Genomic DNA, 22,910 nt, shown 5'->3' on the forward strand with positions numbered 1-22,910 from the left:
TGCAGAAGAAAGAGGTGGTTATGACAAACCTGTCAGTGTTCAGTTTCAAGTATGCAACCTTTTGCTGAAAGTATTGTTTGGCTGATGTAATCGTTTAAGTAATCACGCAAGAAACCTGGAGAGAAGGGGGCTAAATCCTGGACAGCGCTATTCTTCTCTTTTCTATCTGCCGCCCTGATAGAACAGAGGACTCTGGTAAGAGAGGAGGAGTGTGTTTTATGGTGAATAAGGACTGGTGTGTTGGTGGGATATGATGTGCCGTCACAGCAAGTCCTTCTTTGGATTACTGCTAACAGCCGCTACACTGCGGTGCTGCCTGTGTTCCAGGGGCGTGTCTAGGGAGTGGCCCTGAAATCTGATTGGCCACCCAAGGTGCTACTCCATAATGACTGGCTATCTGTCTAGTCAGTTTGATCTGTTTGATGTGTAAACTGAATTTTTGTTTATTTCAGCAATTCAGTCTTAAACCTGAGAGGCAGTAAAGTGCCAGAGTAGTGTCTAGCCTGACTCATTTTACATACAAATACGTTGATACACCTGTTAAAAACTTTTATCTCACAGACTTATTTATTTTAATTTTTGGCACTTAAATTTTGTCAGCACTTTTACTTGTACTCTTGTACTATTTACTTTTGGAGGAACGTCTTTAGTAAGGTAAGGGAAGCATTATTTTACATTTATGTGGCGTCACTCTTACATTGAGAATTAGTAGATCTGTTTATTTTTTAAACTAACCTACAAAAAGAAATGTAAAAAATAAGTTAAAGGAGCTGATAGGACCACATTTTACTGGACTTGTACCTTGTATATCTTCCATGTGACAATGAAATGACGGACTGATTGAGGCTACGGCTATGTTTACATTACAAGCAAATGTGGCCCTGATCCAGATTTCTTTTAACCTCATGGGTTTTTTTTCTAGTCAGATCCGGGCCACTTTCTAATTTGGCCCTTAATCTGATCAGTGGGGCCATGTGACCATTGTGAGAACAGTCATATTGGACTTCTTGTGGGTTTTTTCCATACATACACAGTTTCTATCCATGCCATACTTCACAGAGCAGGTGCAGATCACTCACCATACAGTGTCAAAGCGGTCTGTGGAAACTACATGAGGCTGCTGTGGTGAGTTGCCCCACTCGCCAGCCAATAGAGCCCAACTGCCAGATGTTTTCCGAAGGGGACAGCTTTCCTACATGTCGTGACAGCCTTGTCGTGAGGCACCAACAGAGATATTGGAATGTGGCCCTGGACATCCTAAGGTTAAGTGTTCCTGCGTGAAACCGCTCCTGACTCGTGTCCTGGCCACACCCACACTTCGCTCTCCACAGAGCTACCAATAGCTGCTAACAAAGCTCATGGACTACGAGTCCATTTGTACAACAGCCCGTTATCCCAAAAACAAATAGCCCATGACTCAAAAGGCCAATTCTGCACGACATGCAGTCCAAAACAGAAGCGCATGGCTAATTATTACACAGAATGAACCTTCATACTATGGTGATCATTGGGAAGATGTGTCATTTATTTATCCCTAAACGCCTATCTTGCAAATGTGTTGGTTTTTGTTGCTGTTCCAACACCCTCATGTAATGTTATTAGTCACATATGAGGCGTTTCAGGGCAGAGATCCATTCACACTGACATTATATGCTATTCACTTCAAACGTGAATGTATACAGTCTAGGCAGAAAAATTTGCTCTGGGTAAATAATCGTAGCCCTGTAATGAGAACGTACACTAAACCAGCAGCTCTCAACGTCTTTCGCAGGGATCCCTTTTTCTATCACAGAATAAACTGATGCAGCAACTGCAGGACGTTTGTGTAAAATGAGCAATTTGGATGAATTTCAAGGAGATCATTTCCTGTGAATATGAGTCGAAAAGATGAGTTTTCCTCTATTTATTTTTTAAATTTTATTTTTATTTTTAACAATTATACATACAACGGGCTTCTTTTTTTTGACATGTTCTGTGTTTTCTTCTCCCTGATGCCTGGCCATTGTTCTAGCTCTTAAGTTGTTTTATCTGGGCCCTTTTCTAATGCAGGATGAGGCTGCTTAGCAGAGTGTGAAGGCTCGGTGAATATAACTTGTGTTCAGGTCTTCACTGTGTTCTTTTTTTAAGTTATGTTTTTGAATAATAATCTAAACTTGAAAAAAAAAATAGTTTTCTTCACAGACAATAATTAAATGCTGAGATATATATTCTTTATATTTTTTGTAAAAATGTTTTCTTACACCCCTTAAAATCAAAAGGCCTCGCGATCCCCTGTCAAGCTATAACCCCAGGGGTTAGGACCCCCAGGTTGGGAATCATTTGTCAAAACTACCAGGAACAGCTAACATCAGATATCAACTCTACAAAAAATGACACTTGTGTGCTACTGTGGAATATCACTTTCCCATTTTTAAAGTAGAAGACTAAGTAGTCAGATAAGTGTGCATCAGGGAATAAACCAATCCTACCCCACTGAAATTACATTTATACAGTATATACTACTTATTTTTAATAATCAATAGGTTTTGACAGAAACAAACTAATGTAACTGGAACTATGTTTTTTTTTTTAATATTACCATACATTTTAATTAACATGTCTGCCAAGTTGTAAAATTTTCAAACATTCACTGACAACATATTCAATTTCACAGTATCAGCTCCTTGCCACTACAGCAGGATTTAAGTTTCTTCATTGTGTTAGAAATCTCGCAGCACTTCCTTCAGGTTAGGGAAAGATCACTCATCAATCTTGGTTGAAAATTTTGAAAAAGTCAACAGTGACTTGAAGCATGACATGTTTACTGTATTATCATCTAATCAAAGCCACCTTCCAGAACCTCAACCTTAATTAATTTAAAACCTAATCATGTACGGGTCTCAGAATACAAACTATATCTGATGTCAAAGCCCTCCACTTAAATCCCCACCATCCCTGACCACTTATACACAGGCATTGTCTCTGAACATAATTTTGGCAGAAAAGGCATTTGTTATGGCTAGGGCTGGGTATTGGTACTCCATACCATTGAGGCATCAATTGAAATAACCTGGTACCATGTAGTTTTGAAATTTCTCCAGTCATTTGATCCTTTCTGTACTAGGAACAGGTATGAGTACTCGAGTGCTTGTTTAGACGTCAGTATTTTGTGGTCATGTGTGACTTGCCACTGTCCCTCCCATATGTGAACATGACTTTTGCATTTTTTGATTATTTAAAATGATTAAAATCTTAATTCACTGTAAAGCTGCGTGTAGTTTATTACTTTTCTCAGCGCCTCCTTGCGCCATTGTCCCTCTCTCTCTCTGTTTACCGTGAGACAGGTGTTCTTGCTTTGTGTGAAACCAAGTGAGCTCTCTGTTATTTTAAGGTACATCATCAGCATGTTTCTTTATCCAAACCATAACCACCGTAAGGTGACATAACGTGATGTGCAGTGACATGACGTGACGTGATGCAATGTGATGTTTATTTGTGGGGCAATAATTCACTAGGTATCATATTCACCGAGATACGCTGAGTACATAAACAGAATTTCAGTGTTATATTTGTATTAATACAATGTTTAGTCAAACATTTGAGACACAGATAATCTCCCTCAGATGATAAAAACTAATACTACTTAATGTTTCTCAGTTATAAAGAATAAAATACTTAACTTGCCATCAAAGACCATCCAAGTACTCTTTTGTTTTCTGTCCGTCTTCCAGCTGCTGTAAATCAGTGTGTTACACCCATTGCTTCATCTTCAGCGGACCATGAAACCTTGTCTATCAAACACAGCAGGTCTCAAAGAATGTGACCATTTCCCATTTCCATCACTGCCCTCCATTCAATCTACTGTCTGTGATTTGTATGGCCACTGCACACTCTGTCCTCCTGTTTCCCCTAATTTTTTTTCCCCACCACTGTCGGAGCAGGGTTGCTGGTGTGAGTGCAATTTCTGATCCACATTGGAAGTGGCAGGTGAATTTCGCCCAGCTGCTCCCCTTCTCTGTTCCACTTAGCAGCAACGCTCCTGTTCAGAGTCACTCGGTCGCCGCGTCGTTATAGTAAATGAATGAACATGCTCTGATCGAGAGCCGAGTGCATCTACTTTCACAAATATCATCCTCACATCATTATTCCACTTTTTCCCCTCCCCAAATGTCAGGAGAAAGTTTTTTATCATTTCCAAAACCGCGCACTTAAAGGCTGCTCCTGTTTATCATCTTCATGTTTGCAAACAAATGAGATACATGTATCACTGAAGACAACAAATTACAGTCGAGACTAAGTGCATGCAGAAGTCCACACATGTTTAAGCTTTAACCAGCCTTATAGCATGGATTTTGAGAAAAGCAGATGTAGGTGGAGGTGGAGGAGGTAAAAGAGGATAAGTAAGGAGGACAACAGTGTGAGTATGATGGACGAGGATGAGGCAGCAAGTGGAAACAGGAGAATCAGCAAATGAGGAAAAGTAGAAGGGGGGTGGGGGGTAAGAATGGAAAGAAGATGGTAAAGTGTGAACAACAAGGAGGAAGGACTAAAGGGGGAGGAAGTAGCAGAAGTGAAAAAGAAGGAAATGGTCCTGGGGATTAAAGTAAAGCTGTACATATCTACAGCTTAGCTTTTTATTTATAATTTTGCGTCATATCTCTCCTATAGCACCACAGCAACACGAGACAGATGTTCAGGTACAGTACATGATCAGGCCGCATCCTACTTTAATTACATACTTTGGCCTTTTTTAAAATTTTCTTTTTGTGTCTCATATCCAGATAAAATCGAGATTTTTTTTAAACACATGACTAACCATGGCTGGACCTGCTCCAGTCCAGAGAGTGGTGGTAGTGCACTTTGGTGACCAAAAAACCCCAGAAGAAGAACAGCACTGTAACAGTTAGAATTGCTGTTTACAATAAAGCTAGCTATCTAATAACTACCCATAAACAAACACATGAATGCATCACATTTATGGACTGTGAGCGAGACAAAAGCTCTCTGTTACATTTCTAATTCACCCATACAGATAAATGCCCCGCATGCCTGAACTGATTATGGATCACAAAAACAACCTGGCTTTCTGTATGATCCAACACGTTCTCACTCCCAACTCATCAAATGGAAGGAGGTAATACACTTCAATGATGATGTCGAATTGGACACAATTGCAGAGCTGGAAAACACTCAATTGGCCATCCTAAGTCTATAGAATAAAGTCTTTTATCTTCTCAATAAGGTAAAACATGTATTAAGGATAATTATGAGAAATTGCAAGCATGCCTAGATGGACAAAGAAAGAATATAATTAGTTATGCCTTCGACATTTTTTCAAATGGTGGAATTTTTAATGCTAAAAATAGAAGGCCCAGCAGTCATTGCAAACATGACAACTACAAGAGTGTGAGGAAAAAAAGTCAGAATGAATGACAGATTCCTTGCCATTGCATGAGGAGCTCTGGAACATGCACAATCGCACTGCTCAGTCATACACACACACACACACACACACACACACACACAGACGCTAATACATACATTGAAGCGCCAATCCTGGGCTGTCTAACTCGTGGGTTAAGGAACACAATGACGAGAGGTCACCTGGCAGTAATGGAGCCTTTTGTGTGTGGAAATAGTCATTTCCCTGTGTAGTCTCGGAGTATCACAGCAGTGATATGAATCCCTGTCATTCTGTTTTCCTTTCCATCGATTTCAGAAAGGAGAACGTGTAGAAAGGAGAGAGGGTGAGAGAGGCACAGGAGAAGAGCGCACACGGTTTGCCTGTTGCGGGTGTTAGGACGATGCCATTGTCATTCAAATGTTTTGTTGCAGAAAGGGAATTTGAGAGGAGAATGGGAGACGGGCGCTAATGGGGAGCAAAGGGAGAAGTGGTATAATTGGATTTGATTATGTCTGTCTGTCAGAACAGGACGGGACATAATATGAGGCTGGAATTATTTTGACAGTGTCACAATGTGGAAGACTCTTTGTGAAGTTGGTCCAATGTGAAGAATGAGAATTGTCTCATTCAGATTTGTTGCTCAGCTCAGGGTGGCTGTAGGGATGGTTAAGTCTGTCTGTCTGTTAGTAAGTCAGTCCACACTTTGGTCCAGATAGAAATATGTCAACAACTTTTTTTTCGCTGAGAAATTGGTATAGACAGCCTTGGTGTGCCCCTGACTTTTCCTCTTGTGCCACCATCAGGGTGTCATTGGTGCTTTTGACTATCAACTATGGTGAAGATTGTGATGAGTTCTGGTGCAAACATCCATGTTTACCACTAGATCCATTGCAAACTATCTATTGCAAACCATGAACACATTACATTTCTGGCAGACATGTTGAAACTTAACATGTCTCAACAATGTTTTAATGACAGTGTGGTTAGGTTTAGGGGCTGTTGACACGGCAACAGTTCTTGCATTAAATGCTAAGCTTTTGTTGCTGTTTGGCCTTTCATTCACACAACAACAGCATTTTAGGGGCCTGAAAACACAAACTTTTGAAACCGGGCTCAGAGTGTAATCTTCTGAAAATGCAACCACCCTTTTGCCATGCAGACTGGCTATGTGCGGATCCTGTGAATCCGGTGACGTCACGCCTGCATTTGACACATGCATGTGATGTTCTTCTATGGTAACACCAACAACTAATGGCTGAGGATTACTCTCACAATGTTATCATATGGATGCAGATTTTTTTGTTTTTTTTGTTAGACTCTTATGGGGGCTTTTAAAACCAGCTCTGTGTTAAAACAATGCAAAGGGCTGCAATGGTCAGTGTGTGTTGTTTCCTGTACAGGTGAAACATGAAATCCTCACTTAAGTCCAGTCTAAGTAACGGAACAATGAGGTTGAACGCTTAGAAAACACAAAACACTGCACTGTTGACTGTAATGCTGTGAGACAGGGCTCTACAACTCTGAAAATCACCACAAAGGCAATAATCTATTTTTGCAACAAACTTTGGGTGAATAGTGGAAATACACCAATTATGATACAAAATAACCAGAGATGCAAGCTTTGATGTAATTAATTTGCCACCACAGCCTCCTGCCAGATGACTGTGTTGGGGTCCAACAAAGGTTCAGCCTGGTTCAACTTTTTTGCCAGAAAACCCTGCGTCTCTTTGACGAAGCCCCATGCATTGGCACCCTTTGAAAATAAAGAGGAGGGCTGAATATTTTCACAACAACCTAAAGGTTGTCTGTTGTGCTCCCAGCTATGAGCACAACTTTTGAAAATCTTTGCATCTTATGTCAGTTTTGTGAATGCTGCTGTGATCCACAACCACTTTCTTCTGACATGGAGACAGAAAGGTCAGTCGCAGGATTAAGTTTTTGAATCTACCTTATTTACCACTGATACCATCAGCGGTTATATAAAAAGCCTCAGGGTGGCCATGAATAATGAAGATTGATATGTGGACTACAGATAAGACTTGGATACAAGCTGAGAACGGATCGATTCTAGCCTGGAGGCACGGCTGAGTGTGTCTAATGTTGAAAGACCCTAAACACTCTTTGACCTCAGGTTACAGCGCTGATGTGTCCAAATGCCTCAGATGATGTACAACCTCAAACTCACCTGACAACATACACGTAATCCATCTAACAGGCTGAGGCTGTAGACAAAACATCTTAAATAGATCAATTTAAAAGCCACTTTGATCAAACATAATCATATTTCCCTGTCTGACTCTGCCATACGCTCCGGTGTCTGCACATCCTCTATTTGATTTGTACTGTTTTAGATGCATGTTGCACTTTGGTCAAAAATAAAACAGTGACTCAGTGGCACAGTGACCGCAACAGTGTCTGGTGCTTCAGGATGTCTTTTCTTTCAACCAACTTAACACACAAATATAGACATATATTTGGCAAAGTATTATAAACACTGGGGGGCAAATTCAGCAGATTTTACAACATGCAAGCTGCAATTTGCAACATGAGATCATTTATCTAGAATTTCTGAGCAACAATTGTATTGATGTGAGGTTTCCATCTGAAACGAGCCTTTACCAACCAACAAGAGTCATGACAGTCCCCGAAAAGGTGAAATGTATGCATATACATCATATGATTGCTAATAGCTAGTTATTATATATAAATTTTGACTGAAATGTATTTTGCACACAATAATAAGTCAGAGCCTACATATAACTATTAAGCAGCCTTAATGTGGACAGATCATGAGGTGCCATAAAACAAACGTTACAATTCAGTCCGAGACATGTCTATTAAGAAATTGACCATTTATAGCAAAGAGTTTACTTCTGTTTATCAGTACACTGAGTAGCTTTAGAGACTTTTCAGGACGTCGTTTGGACTCTGGGAAATACCGGTCGACATTTTTTAGGAATTTTGGACATTTTTTAGATCAAACAACTAATCGATTCATTGAGAAAACAAATGAGAAATAATCTTTAGTTGCTGCACTAGTTACAAGTCAGCTGGTAGCCAAGCAGCTGAAGAAGGAGTCAGTGAAACTGATGCATGAATACAGCACCTAATATCAATCAAGAGCGACTTCATCTAACCAGCACTTTGCTCAAAACAGGCAAAAGTGATCACAAACAAGTCATTTTTCATAAACTCAAACAGTTCTGTTGTTTGGCCTTGACGTTCTATATTCACATACAGAACAGCACATTTTCAGCTCCTTTGTTTATCTGCACACCTTCTCACAAAGACACGTTTCTATGAGTGAGAGCGCCCCTACTCTCAGTGCCCTACACCAAACAAATACAAACACACCGCCACACAAGGCAGAGAAAGCAAAAACACACAAATAACCGTCTATAGTGGAGCCAGTTGCGGTGCCGTTGTTGGAGTGTTGTTATATCAGTAACCGCTGAAGATAAAAGCCCCTTTAAGCAACAATGGTTATAAATTACCAAAAATAATCTGGCACCCAGGAAGCATAGACGGCCTGTCAGCACTCCGCAACTCCCCATCTGTCTCTCTCTCTCTCTCTCACACACACACACACATACAGAGAGAAACACACACAAACTGTAACAGCAGCAGCATGCATCTGCTCCCACCTCCTCTAGCCCTCCCTTCATCCCCATCTTATTAAGATTCATATCCCCGAAAGGTGACTTCTTAGTCGGGCACGGTGACAACCCCCCACCCCTCGCCACCCTGCCCCACAAGCTGCCTGGAGGTATAGGCACAGTGACAGGTAGCGCTTCACTCCCCTGGGCCCTGGGCAGGAGTGCAGAGGTGGAGGTGTGTGTTTGTGCGTGTGTGTTGGGAGTTCAGGGTGGTAAAAGTGACGAGGAGCAGGATTATCAAGTCAAAGATGCCCCCCGTAGATAAGAAGTCTCTGGGGAAGAGTACCTGTCTGAGAGCGCTGGGAACTGAAGCCTCTCTCTCGTCCTCTCTCTACCCGTGTTGCTGCTTCTCTCTTTCTGTCTCTTCTCTCTCCAGGCTTATCTACCTCTCACCTCCTACGGTTTGCCATTCTCTTTATCCTCTAACACTCGTTCCCCCTCCTCTCTCTGTGGCACTCCTAACTCTGAGCACTCCCTCTGCACTCCAACAAATGAATCCAGCCACTTGACTCCTGATCCACCGTGCTGTTAAAGCAAATACTCAGCTCCCCACAGCAGCCATATGGAGGGGCCAAGGATTGCACTCATTCTTGTTCCCCTTAGATTGTACCATTTTGCAAAAGGTGGAAAGTCCCCACTTTGTTTGTCTTGCACAGGAGCATGGCTGCCATTGTTTGCTCCGTTCTACACCTTATTTACTGCAAAGCCTTTAATCACACAAAATAACACATTTTTTAATTTCCAGAAATTGTTGCCTCCCATGTACCTTTTGGTAACTTCTACAGAAAAGGCAATAATGTTTATCATGATGTTGTACTTCGGTTGGTTATGATAGTACCGTACTCTGGAAACACATTGACAGGGGGTGTAGATGAGCCAACAGTTTAGCCAGATTATCTAAACCATTTCATTTCTAGAAAAAATTGAAAGTGAGCGCGCATAAATGTCCATCATAATCCCTCATTGCACAAATGTTTGTGCAATGAGGGATTATGATGGACATTATAGTTAGGACATTATAGTTAGTTGTTATCTTATTATCTAGTTTTTATCTTCCAAAGTTTGACAAACCAAGAGATTCTTTTTTAAAGTGATTAAAACATCTGACTTTGTCTACTAGCCCTGTCTGTAATGCTGCTGCCACATTTACCCTGCTGAGTAAGGTAAGGTATACTTATTGTCCCACAGGGAGATTTGTTTTGGACTAGAAGTCGCAGCATCATACAACGCAGACACACACAAACAATAGTACATGTGAACACTTGCACTGACATGTCTAAATTCAATAATTCCATAAATGTGTAAAATTATAAAATAATCGTTTCACTTAATAAAAACAGATAAAATCAGGCTAGTTAAAAATAAGAACCAGGTTATATGAAACAAAAAAATCCCTTTAAGGAATACTTAACCCTCCAGCTGACCATGTGTTTATTGTTATCATTACTCACCCCATATTATGTTGAATTCATGAAGAAAACCGTTTTTCTTGCATGGCTTTTAAAAAAAAATCTTTGTTCACCGGAAGCATGCAAGAAATGAATTCAGCACCTATGAGAGAGGCACGATTAGTTTCCTTCCACATCTAGGTGTCGATATTCAGTAACGGCAAAAACTCTTTGTACTGTATGATAGAAACTAATTTTAATTGAGTGAAGCATAAATCTTAACTTTCATTAAGACAAGGGTAGTTTGGTAGAACGTATCCTTCCTCTGTACGCACCAATTCCTCAGGTATTGAGAGCTTGTGAACGGTGCCCTGGGAGCCGATGTCATCAGAGACAGTCAGAGATAGAGAAGGCCGAGTCGAGAGACCAGGGTTCTGGTTGGTGACAACCAGCAGGTGAGGTGTTTAATGAGGCGGTCCAAGCAGACCAGCAAGGCTAATACCTTCACACCAGGCTGATCAGTGTGAACCTCCCCTAGGCTGCCAGCTAGAAGCAGGTCTAGGTGCCTCATTATTACTCTTCAGGCAGGGAAGAAAGAGACTTTGTTTTTTTTTTGTAACCTTTTCCCCAAAATCTAAATGTAGAACTTAAATTCTGATGGCTTAGGGCATTTAAGTTCACTTTAATGGGGTTGAACTGATGCCACATTTTTGCTGAGATTAAGAAATACATACTGTACTTTAACGTTAGAAAATAGAGGTGGTTTATCAGCAAATTTATCTCTGCCCCTTTAAAAGCGCAGTTCTCAAAACCAACATGATCGCTGGACTGAATACTGAGCTAAAAATTGCTTATTTGAAACTGTTCTCATGTTTTTGGCTGCTAGTTAAAGGTCTAGTGTGTAGGATTTAAGAGGATATAGTGGCTGAAACTGAGTGTAATACGACATGTATGTTTTATTTAGTGTATAATGTATAATATATAGTGTATTGCTTTATTTTTATTTAATGACAATAAAGACATTGAGTATATGTGTGGCCTTTTTTGCATGTCTATATGCATACTGTTGCAACCCAAGTGATTGAAGAATAAGGCGCTGTGACTATTTTGTATGGATTATTGTAATGATTTCATTTTAGTAGTTTATTTACTTCATATGCATGATTTTATACATCCAGTTTCCCTGGAAGCTGTAAAATAAGATATTGTTGTACTTTGCCTCTAATGTGCATGCTATTTCTGCAGTTATTATACCTTTTTTCTACTGAGGGTTCATTATATTAAGACATCTTGAGCAGCAGAATCAACCTCCAAAGTTTCCAGGATTTAAGTGACAAAAAAGTAATTTTTAAGACTTGTTTCAATCGAATTTTAAACAAAGTCATAGGTTAACTTTTGGTGAACTAGCCAACATGATAGTCACAGCCAACATTTATACTGATAACTGACCACACCATCATCAATAATAAGAGAACAATAGGAGGCTGAGTTCTTGAATCAACACTTGGTTTCACTATCCGCTGCTAGCACTAATCAACAGCTTCAGACCAGCAGCTCTGACCTCTGCATGACAGCGTACTGGCTGAAAGGTCCACGTGATAACAACTTCTGTCTCAAAGAGCCCTTTGGTGCCTGATGTATTGTGCTTAAAAAAGAAAAAAGAACTCCCACATCACAGTTATAGAAGAGGATGCAGCTAAAGATGATCCAGTATTTTTCGCTTCGCTCATTACAACAAAGGCTTTGAGCCTTTAACATCATATGGCACAAGCAATTAAATGCGTTTGCAAGCAATGAGTGGAAACAGACCTTTTACTGGAAAAGACATTTTTTTACACCATGAACTGTACAGCAAACAAAAAGATCACAGAAAGAACAATGGGAAGAGTAGTAGAAAAGTAAGGAAAGCAGAAACTAGAATTATTGCCACACACTTGCCTCTGCCAACCAGTCAAGTTATAGTTTACATTCAGTCTATCAAGACTCATACATCTCAATGGACTTATACAATAAAAGACATATAGCAAAATAGATTTGATTTTGATTCAAAATAGATTTTTCAGATTTTGCCATGATCTCTTTCAGCCAATCATGTAATCTACTCTCAAACTTCAAATCTGGTCTCCTGTTCTCTGCTGCTGTCAGCTTTCATTTTAGACAGATTCATCGAGTCCCCCCACATCCCTTTCTCCTCCGGTCACTGTATCCAGATCCCAGGACGAGCTCATCAAAAAGCCACTCCTCCAGATCCTCTTCATCTGATCATCACTACCAGCATCTACACTCCATGAGGGGGCTCCTCTGTTCAACTATGGCTTCATCACCCTCCTTAAATATATGACTTCACAATGGAGTTTATCAGCAAAAGACTGCACTTTTTTCATACTTATGTGCACAAAAGTAATATAAATAAATAAGTTAGTAAGTAACATAAATATTCTTTTTAGACAGAATGAGTCTCTCCTGATTGAAATCCAAATGAAGAACAGATAGCTGGACCAAATGTGAAACATGGTTACCATCTCCCCCTCTGTCACTGAGTTATAGCTTTATATAATATCTAGAAAAGTGTTTTTGGAGATCATGATGATGTCATAGTGAATAAAATGATCCAAAAGGTCGAAATTTACCTTTTGGATCATTTTATCCTATTAGACATGAGTTATATTTTTTTCATGGTTAGTGTATGAATTCTTGAAATATGGCTAAAAACAGCCCTTTGAACCCCATAATTTAAATAATTCATCCTTGAGTCCAAGTGAGGTTGAAAACATAGTGCCTCCGGCTATGGTTGTCACCGATGCACAGGCAAAAAAAAGGAAGAAAACTCGGCTGTTCTTTGTATTTAGCTGCAGTTATTAATTAAAATTTTGTCTGCTTCTCCTTGCTGCTAGGAGACTAGTTATGGAGGGAGAGTGGACAGATGCTCTGGAGACAGACTCAACTGTAGCAGCTCAAATTTCTGCAAACCCAGTTGCCAGGGTCACAGCAAGCGGGGTCCAACCTGTGTAATGGCAGTAACAAAAATCTTACTGATCAGCAGAGGAGTTTGCAATAGGCTTTCAAATAGCTATCCAGCAAATGAAAGTCCCTCTCCCTGTACCATCCACCATTGTCTGCTTTCTCACTCCAGCTTTGTTCTACTCGAAAGGGATAAGACGTAAGGTACTACAATAAAAGAAGAAACATACTTCCACCTTTGCACTTGAATTATATAAATTCAGGCATAAAAATAATTAAAAAACTGTAGAAAAGAAAAACTGTAATACTGCAAATACTTAACTGAACCGACCTCTTGCCCTCCTCTAGCAGTGTCCATACAGTAACCATGTCACTTGCACGGCTTCACACTACAAGGACCATAAACACTGAACACAATCACTGACCTGAGGTGGAGGCTCATCCACAGTTTCAAAGCATTTGGTGCTAACAACCAAACAGTGTGGCATTTCTACACAGTGAGCAATTACACACAGACAGACACCACCAACCTACTAAAAACCCAAACACTCCCCAGCAGCGTGCGCACAGTTCATTAGCATGCATTGTCCAAAATGCTCAGGTCCTGTCCTTCATTTTGAGATGTGGATGGAGCAGGGTAGGGCAGGAGACGGCAGGTTAGCAGGGATGGGCTGTGGCTCTTAATGAGCTCCTTGGTGCATTCCCATCAGCACAGAGCTGGGTTCCCCTTATACGGCAACCTGGGAGCTTGTTAAGAGGCATTCCCTTTAAAACAATCATCTGCCAGCAATCATCCCCTCACTGTTTTTGTGTCTTTATTTCCAAAGTTATTATATGTCCCCCCCGTCTGTTTCTCTGAGCCCCAGCCTCACTCTGGTTTTTCTCGAACCCCCCTTTCCCCACCCGTGTTGCTACCTCCTCCCTACATCCACATCACCTGTTTTTCAGGCATTTTGCTCAGTATTCAGATTGGTAGCGGTGGCTCTCCCTGGGGAGCAGATCCACAGTCTGACATGTTTAAGAGGGATCAGAATGACAGGATGTTGAGAGGGGAAGAGAGCTGGCTGAAATGCAGTGAGAGGTATATACAGTAAGCATCTGTACTGCTGAGAGCTGGTAAGAGATGGAGATAATGGAGGGGAAATAAAGTAGGTAGCCCTAATGTATTTGCAAATGAGAATAAAGCAGAAAACTGGGAGAGGGAAGGTCTTTATCCAGCAATCTTGTTTCTAAAAATGATGTTCATATGCCACAATATGCATTAAGGATTTATATTCAGGAGTAAACTTCTACAAATGTAGGAGGCATGTTGTAACATAATGTACAGCTGCAAAAAAAAAAGAAAAAGAAAAAAAACCTCTCATCCTTACTGACAATATGGGTGTCACATTCTGTCCAGTGTAGAGAATCACATTACAGAGTAACTGTGGAGTATTTTATAATTTCAAAAGGTTAGCTTGAAAATTTGGCTTTGTACTTGCATTTTTTTATTTTATTTTGCACATTTGTACCTGTCTGTTCTGAGAGTTTGTATATTAGCATGCTTCGCATTTTAAGTCTGAACATAATTTTTTTTCTGTCTATAAACTCTGTTTTGGAAGTCTGTGCAGTCAGTGTCAGGCAGTGCAGCAAAAACCTCACACATGTGGTGCGAGTGCTTGTATGTGTGTGTGATATCGCTTACTTTTTGACAGGTTTACTACATTGTGTGGTTTTGTAAACAGAGCTACGGAAATCTGTTTTTTAACAACCAATAACAATGAGCGATCTAGTCGGCTATTACCTAGAAATACTACATTAGTAGTGCCTTTGTAGAACCAGTTAAAATGACATAATCATTTACTTAAAGAGGCTCTATGGGAAATTCAAAGTGTATGGGTTGTCTGGACACGTGTCTCAACATGGAGGTGGCTGAGCCAACAACAAGCAGCTAACAGTACTAACTCCATAAACAGTGTCAAACGGCAACAGTGCTGACCGAGATAATGGTGTTGACCGGGGAGGAACCAGAGGCTGGGCGTAACTCTTCAAAGACACCACCCTAATATCAGCAGTATCAGTTGCATAAACACAGTGCAAAGTGGCAGTGATGAGCTAGCCAGTGGGATACACAGATGCACGAACATGCACACACGGTCAGACTGGCTTACGACAAGAAACCACAGAGAAGCTCAGATTGCAACACACACACACAGAGGCGTGACTTCATTCTTTGCTCAAGACGCCATTATATCTTTGCATAGCAAGTAGTTGTTTGCTGCTATATTATATTTTAAATGCTGCATACAGGACATTTGGACATCTAACATATTTAAACATTAAACATCTAACAAATTTTCTAAATTCGTAGAGACCTATAGGTTCTATATAGATTAAAGGTGGACAGAAGATAGATGCTTGCAAACACAAAACTGAAGGCAAAAACTTGCAACAGGCAGGAAACTGTTAAGACAGTTGTTGTCATTAATTATATATTTCCAAACCTTAAACTGACTGCCTCTTGAACCCCAAAAAAATCCTTGTTTTCTATTTGTGTGTGGCGTATGTGATCTTTTCGTAAAATTTGCAGATATATTCAGTGTCAATATTTTTTAAGACTGAAGAAAACTGTGAACCCACATCATGTTCTATTTCCTTGCAAATGTGAAATAGCAAGCTCGTAAAGAGAGGGGTGAGATAAGTGAGAGGAGTGGTTGAGGAGGATGTGAAAGACAAGAAATATGTTAATTAAATATGTAAATGTAGGTAAAAATCTGTGAGAAAACAGAAGTGCAGGTGCCACAAAAAGCACACCAGTGTGTCCTGCATGCTCATCACACCTCTGCAAACACACATTCAGAAACAGCACACTCACAACAGGGCATGGTACAGAGGCTTACCATTGTCATTTTGTTAACTGTAGGCCAACTTGAAGCTAGTTCGAGGTTAATGATGTAGAAAACAAATTATGGTAGTTAGAAAAGTGACAGCTTTGCATCTTTGCCCCAAAAACTTGCTGAACTTCCAAGTTTTTTTTAAACAGTGGTGGGCTGGTTATCAAAGCTGCGGCATCAACTCCATGAGATGTGTGAGGATTTTTTCATGGAGTGCCAAGGGGCTTACCATTAGCAAGTTTTGGATGTTGATGACTGTTAATGCAGCCCAGCTTTTTTGTTTAACATTAAAATGCATCTCAACAACATTAATGCAAAACTATCAGAACTAAACCACATGATTGCCTGACAGTTAAAGATTTCCAAATAAAAAAAGTCACGGTGACGCATGTTTACTCTGACAAACACGAGAAAATACATATTTATATGCCATATCGACGGCATCTCAACAGCCAACACAAACAAACTTGCTCAATTTGCTCAATCATAGCTTTATAAAAGACTAGTCCAGCTTATTTGACAAATTAATCACAGCAGAGGTTATACCTCATGAGGAGTCCCTCAAATTACATGTTAGACAGTTTGTTCCTCCTCTGCTTCACCTCAAGACTGCCCAGGCTGAAGAGCCTTTTAATGGCAAACTAGATGGCATCGCTGTTGATGGCATGTTTAATTATTTTTTTCTCTATCAGTCCATAACGCAGGTGACTGAAGAACTTATGTAAAACAAATAACAAAATAATTGTTTCATTAGTAACATATGAATTTAGAGCAGTAACACGTTACATTACAGCATTACAGTCAGAGTAAAATGATTACAGTAATGTGCGGACAGCAGGAACCCCTTCTCTTTGTTCATAGTGTGTCCGCAGCTCATAATTTTTTTCAGATGCTTTATAAATGTATTTTCCAGGTTTGAGACAGCAGTGATTAATAGTTAATAGCCACGTTGAAACTGAGGAAACATGATTATCTGTAATATTGTCCTTCAAAATACATTGATCGGTTTAAATGTCATATGAAATTTAGCCGTTAGACCTTTTCCATTGGACATCTTTTATTGGAGGTACTACATAATATATTAGTATTGGACTTACAATAATCCCATTATTGAATCAGAAAGCCCTTGTGTGTTGAATTCCTACTAAACAGTTCCCCATCTACTGCTTCGACTTAACACCCAGCCATCACAGCAGGGGGATTTATATTTGCCTCTCCAATTTTCGCTATTTTTACCTTGTGTGCTTTATTCGATTCAATCCAGCTGGCGCAAAACCTTCTAATTAAATGTAGCAAAAATGTCAGGAAGCCAAAATCAGGCAAAACGACGAGGTGAGGTGGCCTGAAAAGGTCTGAGAGGATAAAATAAGGATAACATCTAAGTCCTCCTCCTCAAAAATGTCTTTTTTGTATGCTTTTGTGCCCCAGGATGTCTGACCTTGACTATACTGACTTATGTCTGTGCAAAGTTTTAGAGTGTCTGTACACTACTCTAATGAAGGGGGTGATGTGTGTGCACTTCTCTCAAATCTGATATTCAAATGTACGCTGGGTATGTGACATTAAGTACGTCAATAACAAGAAAGCCAATTGCTGTCTAATGCAGGAAATAACACCATCACAACACCGACAAAGAAACCTGAAACCTTCAGCATGGAGTGGACTCGTCAGTGCAGGAAACAGAGTTTACACTAGCAAAGTAAAAGTTTTTTTCAAACAAACACGGCAGAGTGTGCAGTCTTTCCATATAAACCAGACCCTGAAGCTTCTTTCCACGATCTACCAAAAACCCCATCGTAACAGATATTATCTTAAAGTTTCATAACCACTACGTGTCAGCCACTGCCAGTTAGTGCACAAGCTGACAAATAACATAAACAAATAAAAAATAACTGCAGCTATCATTCTGATAAGTCTGCTTGTCGCTGATTTTTGTGTGGAGGCCAGAGCCAGAAATGAGGGAGAGTCAGCTCACGCTCACCACAAAAAAAAAAAACCCAAAACAACCACATAGTTTAACTCTGCAAGCAGGTTATCACTGCCCAGGAATTTCACCCAGGAGACTGCTGTTTGTGTCCCAGAGTCAACGTCCACTTATTTTAATAACAATGCAAGTATGCAAGCATGTGCAGCATACTACCCTCATGACATATGTGAAATGTTGTATGTGATGTTTGTCATATTTTGTTTGTGACAAAAGTACTTATTTTATTGCCAAGCCATATATTTTCTTGGTAGTTATTTTGCTTGTTCAAACTTCGACTGTTAGAATAGTGATAAATGCCGTTTCATGGCAAGTCATATAAGTCATTTTGGAAGTCAGTGGAAATCGACCTTTTCCTTTTTTTAGGTATAAAGGAAAACCATCTTTAACAAAATATTATTCACAGCAGAGTATTTTTACATATTTTATATCATGAGTGGAGGGGGACTTTAAGAGAGTAATGCCATTTATTTGTTTATTTGAACATTCTTAGCTTAAAAATGAAGTCTAGCTCTTGAATTTATTCTGATTCTTTATGTGGCTGCTTTTTTTTGTCTCTGTTAGACGGAGACAAAAACGAGAGAGAAAGAAGCAGAAAAACAGCGGGGACAGCGGGGTTTCCACCACGCACAGAGCTGATCTGTGTGTATATATTGTGACACTTCCAAGTGGTCTCTGATGCAGCGATGGCACACCTGTTTAATGAGCCACTAATGGTGGCACTAATTGAGGTGGGCTAATTTCATGTCATCATGAGCTCGTCATATACGGCACCAAAGGAATTGGATCCAGGGAGCAGGAAATATTCTGTGATAGCCGCTGGGTTATACCGAGGCTACTCTGATCTCCTATCACCTCCCTGGATCACACAAGCCTCTCTCAGCCGTTGGATTTTAAATGAAGGATTTCTTCTATGATTACCATCGCACAACTTATCATTTTATTAAAATACATATTCAGCACGGGAAGACATTGCTGAACATGATCACAGCTATACTTGACTGAGCAGCCACTCCTTAGATACAAGACAGATTAAATAAATAGTCTTTTTATGATGTGAGGTTTTTTTTGTTTATTTTCCCACTGTTGTAATGAGCAGCGTTTTAAAGCTTGGCTGTTGGTTTCAGTGGAGTGGTCTGAAGGATTGTAAGGCAGCGGACAGTGGAGAGTTGTAGCTAGAGAGAAGACACAATCCTCTCACACCCCCAGGGCTTTTCCATTATCCTGCTCTTTCTGGATCATATAACACAGGGCTCTGTGTGTGTGTGTGTGTGTGTGTGTGTGTGTGTGTGTGTGTGTCGGCACACACAGCCGACTTGTGTTTGGCTGTGATTGCATACATGTGTGTACTCAATATGGATGTGCGTGCGTTCACATCCATCTCACCAAGTCCCTGTTCATTTCTTGCACTTCCCTTCTCTTCTCTCCTGTCCTGTTCTGTTCTTCTAAAGCTTTCTTTTTATTACTGTTAATATCTGGTTTGTTCTACCAACTGGGGCCAATGACAGGCGTGTGTTTGATATTAATTTGTAGAGTGCCCCCGGGTCTTGAGAACTTTGTGGGAAGACACAAGATGAGCAGGAGAGGAACATGAGAGGAGTGAGGTGGAAGCAGGGAGATAAAGAGAAGCTTTTCGTTCATCTTTTGACGCCACATTGTCATGCCACAGTTGTTTCCCTCTTTACTCTGTACACACATTCAGCACATTCACATGATGTTAGAAAAAGTTGATTTATTGTGTTAGTCTGACTAAAATTGGACTTTCAAATACATGTTAGTCTGATTGAAATTGTACTAAATCAAATTTCTTGTAGTCAGACTAACTCACCCAGTAAATGCCATTGGAAGTCAACTTCCCCCATCGTGTATACACCTCAGTCGGACTTTAACTGGTCTCAGCGTCCTGCTCGGGGGACTGTTCATTATTTATAAGATGGTAAGGAGTTGTGCAAAACAGGTCAGGCATTTCAAAAAAATTAAGCACTAAGGACTTGTGTTTTTAAATTTGGCTTAGGTGAGGGGCATACAACTTTAAAATGGTAGTATTTTGTATTTATAAAAGAAAAAAAGTCACACCTCAGCTACCACCCTCCTCTGAATAATAAAGTAGAGCCCCACAACACCGGCACGGATGCTAAGCAATGTACTACTGTGGGGACAGGCCAACAGCAAATCATATTTTAACCACCTAAACAACCAATATCAGTTCAAGGTTACACTAGGTTATATTTGAATATTTTCTCCTCAAATTCTTACACAATAGCTGATGAAGGCAGCACAGACACTCGGCCGTTCGGTGGAAAAAAATGACTCTGGTGTTTTTGATATAACAGCTCCCCATCTTTAAGGATGTCTTATATGGGAAGGTGCAGTGGTAAAAATATTCTAAATGTAGCGTATCCTTTAAATGATACAGATTTTTTAGTTTGGCCTTTTTTACGTGGTTTAAAACTAATCAATTAAAGCCAAGTTTGCTCAGCACCATTTGATTACATGTATGTTATGTGGCGGTTTTCTACCCCATAATTATCATAAAGAAACAGCTGTGATTGTGATTCAGTCTATGGCAGCTAGCTGAAAGGGGGCATATCACCACCATCCACCATCGAGTTGGACATACTACAGTCAATAATGTGATTCTCTTTCAGTGCATGTGTACTGGAACAAAGATGCCCTAACCGAGCTATTATTAGCAAAGCTCAACTTAACTGTGTATGTAAACATACTGACAGTCTCACACTGAGGGAGACAGACACAAACAGGTTCACTGTGGGATCTGCATGAAAATATGCATTTTGTCAAGGCTGTCTTAATACAATACTCGCATATCGATGTATACATTTAAAGAGTAATTGGAGGCTGCAATCATTCCTTCCATCTATAATGGCTGGCTGTGCAAAGATTGGTTTTCAATGTGATTAAAATGTAAGAGATGAAAGGAGACTGTCCTTTCAAGAATAATGATCAGTAAAAATGACATATGTTATTGAGACTTGTCCATCGGGAGCAAATAAGAAAATAATGTTACATTAATGTAGAGTCACAAATTTCATGAACTCTGCCAGACTTTAAAGGGGACCTATTATTATTTTCTCATTATTATGATTATGATTATTATTATTTTCTTTAAGTTCATACTTGTAGTATGGGTTTCTACCAGAATATGTTTAGATGCAAAAATGTTTTAAGAACACTTTACTTTCGTCATACTGTCTTTGCTGGAACATCTGTATACACCCTCTGTAGGGCAGAGCAATATGACAAAATAAATGCCCCCACAGAACTCCTTAACATCTCCTTTTAAAATAATGGCTTCCATTGCCCCAAAATGTCCTCTAAACGCCCCCCTTGGTGTAGTTCTGCCCCCACTGAGAAATGCTATAATAGACCATCTCTGCCAATATATCCCCCTAAATCCCACACACTGGACCTTTAATATTGTATACAGGGTTCCCACACATTTTCACATTTTTTCAAAATTTTAAAACTTTTCCATGACTTTTCAAGGACCCTTAATAACATTTTTTTTTCTTTTTGACCCGCATTTTTCAAGCATATAAGATTCAAACTTTATTCAACCAGAATTTCAGGTAGCTGCTATTAGTGATGTTACACCGACAACTACAGGCAATAAATATGCCATTATGTTACATTACATGGAGGGTTATCCATGAAAGATTAACGTAACAATTTCATTACACACAACAAGCTTTCCATGACTTTTCCAAAACTTTCAATTATTTTGACTAATAATGACATGACTTTTCCAGGCCTGGAAATTGTGACTGTAAACTTCCATCATTTTTCCAGGTTTTCCATGACCATTGGAACCCTGTGTATTATATCCCCTAGTATTCAGAAGCATGTGCATTTTCTCTCACTAACACTGCTAACATCACCTCCACATGCATGCAGCTTGCGTGGATTTGGGCAGGTGCCCTGAGCAGTTGTTGGACTGTCAGTGGCACTACTCTACCTCTAAACCTCCCTCAGTGCAGGGCTGTGTACTCTATGTGTGCGTTGATAGACACTCCATGTCAACGCCTGTGCCCTGGGTCAGCGCACGCCTTCTCTCTCTTACCCACCGCACAGCCGCGCGACTGTCTGCAGCCTCACAAAGCAATGGAGTAATGAGTCCCATGACAGTCCGGTGGAATAGGCTCTGAATAGGTAATGATGGAGTCTGAAGGTGCTGGAAACACTGGCTGTGTCTGATCGGGGGGTTATAATGCAGTCTCGGAGCATTCTTCCCTCTGCTTGTCAGTGAGAGCTGTGTTGGCACAATACCTCCTATCTAATATTTATCGTATAACGCTGCATTCCTGTGTTCTAATCGTGCTCCCCACACACTGCCCATCGTATCCTATTCTGATCCCTGTCCCTGGTTAATGGTCTGTACATATACTACTCCCCCTATATGTATGCTATACATGCTGCTGGGCTCCTAATAGTGATGTGTACGGCAATGAGACTTTATATTCAGAGGTGGTGGAGCCCCGACAACGATAAACTGACTGGCTGGACTGAGGAACCTTGGGACCTCAGCTGACAGCTCCTGTGTTACATTCAAATGACTTGTGTTAATGTGCTATTCTTTGCAGCTCTGGTGATTGCATCGTACTGTGTTTATAGGCGTGTGTGTGGCACATGACTTTGTGTGTCTCT

The 22,910-nt window shown here is 40.2% G+C and overlaps 1 protein-coding gene across 3 annotated transcripts in view; it reads right to left on the minus strand.

Moving 5' to 3' along the window:
- LOC121951326 (neurexophilin-4) overlaps positions 1 to 22,910 on the minus strand; it is a 137,219-nt gene that overhangs the window by 55,678 nt on the left and 58,631 nt on the right. The window lies entirely within an intron of this gene.

This window comes from Plectropomus leopardus, chromosome 2 (assembly GCF_026936395.1).
Source record: "Plectropomus leopardus strain MGB_pleo_1.0 chromosome 2, ASM2693639v1, whole genome shotgun sequence".
NCBI lineage: Eukaryota > Metazoa > Chordata > Actinopteri > Perciformes > Serranidae > Plectropomus > Plectropomus leopardus.